We start from the raw sequence: 2,295 nt of genomic DNA on the forward strand, positions 1-2,295 counted from the left end.
ATGTAGTGGGAATAAAGTCTTCCTGATATCCTTAGTTGTATCCTGAGATCCCTTCTATAATACGTTAGTATAATTTTGGAGGTGTAGGCTGCAACAAGCAGTAAACCAGTAAATAGACTTAGATTCTTAATCTTATGGACAAGCTGATGCAAGTGTAAACAAAATAGCCTTTGTGATTTATAGTTCTTATAGCTCATCCAATTATAGTTAGGATGGATGAATCTATCCATGCTGCCTTTGAAAACAGAAGAGGAGAATCTCAAGAAGCTGTATTGAACACTAATCTGACTTAAACAAAAAGTCTTTTAAGGGACATTTTTTTGGGTTTTTAAAAAAGTTTATTGAGTCATTCACATAGCAAACATAAATTCTTTCACATATAACATTAAATCATCCAATATTCATGTGACACATTCCCATTGTTATCAAGTTTGGTTCTAATAAAATTTTGGGTACATGCGGTATATGCTGTGACCCCTGACTGACCTCATAGAGGACCCGCCATTAACCCAAAGGCGAGGAGACCATGTAGGCAACTCACCTTGCAAAGGCAGAGTCCCTAGAAAAAGATGGAATTGGAAATTCTCCTCAGGAAGCTTGGGAGTCGCCAAACCAGAACCGCCACTGCTTGCCCAAGTAAGACAATAGACTTGGCTCCACACCTGATGAGCCAGTGATCAGCTTAACGACTCAGTAATCAAATTGGATGCCCCTCCGAATTGTGTCCAGGCCTAAATGCATTGTGCAACACATTACTTGCTCTTGGCTTAACAAAGCCCAAGCAATCAACACCTTTGCCTAGCAAGTCTCCCTAGCCTCCAGCTATGTTTCGCACTATAAGAACCCCGGGTTTTTAGACCCTCCTTGTGCTATCACCAGGTTGCAAGCTGGTCCACATCAGTTTTGAACTCTGATCTTAGCTCCCGTGGTCCTCTTCCCCTGCACTCCATGGCCGTGACCCACTTAATCACAAATGATAGACCTTACCCCCAAAATGCTAGTTATACAAAAAAATTAATAAATAAATAAAACCTGTTATTTTAGTAGTGAAGCATCCAGGGAATTTGGAAATCTGTTACTGGTGGTCAAAGGAGTTTCCCCTATGGGAACACACAAACAGGTTTACTTCCATGCAGGGACAGGCTCTAGGGAGGGACACAACAGAGATTATAGGTAGAATTGGGAAATGCAACATCTGCATGACAGCTGGAGTTCTGGGGAAGCTGAGAATCATGCCCCAGACATAAGCATGTCCACATGACAAGGGGAAAAATGGTCCCTCCTCTCCTTATTGCTCCCGCACCTCAGAGCTCAGCTGTGAAGCTCATATCAGAGTGTGCTGTTGAAGAGTGAAGGACCTCCCCCTCCCAAACTCCAGGTTTTGCATTGTTATGCCAGGCAGGAAACCTCTCTATCTCCACTGGAGGTGCTGAGATCAAATTGGACAAGTATAACAACCCATCCTGAAACCCAAGTTTTGTGCAACAAGATGGCCACTGTTTGTCATGCTCAAATCGTTGTCATGCCCACAAGGAAGGTCCAAAAGGCTAAGAACCTGTTCCTAGTAGATAGGGGCACCAATAAGACCCCACCCAATAAGGGTTCACATACCACCCTGGAAAAACAGGTTTTGCACAACAAAGATGGACATTCTCTTGAGGGAGGGGGGTTGGGGTTCAGGAGGTCCTAGTGGTTTGGGGGGGGGGGCGTCCCACAGACTTGTAGAAGGCCTCATGTATCTAGAATTTTCTAAACCTGGGGAAATCAAGAGGGGACCAACACAAAAGAGATTCCCTCAAGGGTAGGGTTGCCATAATTCTCTTCCACAAAACCAGGACAAAATGTAGGACATTCAAGAAAAATGGAGGACACGACCAACTAAAAGCCAAAAACATTCTCAGCCATGCTCCAAAGGGAGGAAGGACATTTGGGAATTCTGCCTGGACAGAAGGTGGAAATATACAGGGGAACCAGACATACTCCTTTTCCAGGACATACCCTACATTTCAGCCTTCTGACCAGGAGGAACTCACACAGGTCCTCCCTTTTTTTGATCATGGCTAAGAAGCATGAAACTTACATTTCTAGGATCGTGTTCAGCTTTTCTTTGGTTGTGTCTTCCCCTTTTCCTCAATGTCCTCCATTTTGCAGTGCATTGTCCGCCTTTGCAGTTAAGACATCTGATCACCCTGTGAAATACAATACATGTCCAGGAAAGGAGGACATCTGGTCACCCCTGGATTCAAGGGAAAGAAAGAGGCTTGCCTCAAGGTGGTACTCATGTGGGGTGGCCAT

This window comes from Sceloporus occidentalis, unplaced genomic scaffold (genome assembly GCF_023333645.1).
Source record: "Sceloporus occidentalis isolate IW3139 unplaced genomic scaffold, rSceOcc1.0.p SCAF_4, whole genome shotgun sequence".
Classification (NCBI taxonomy): Eukaryota; Metazoa; Chordata; class Lepidosauria; order Squamata; family Phrynosomatidae; genus Sceloporus; species Sceloporus occidentalis.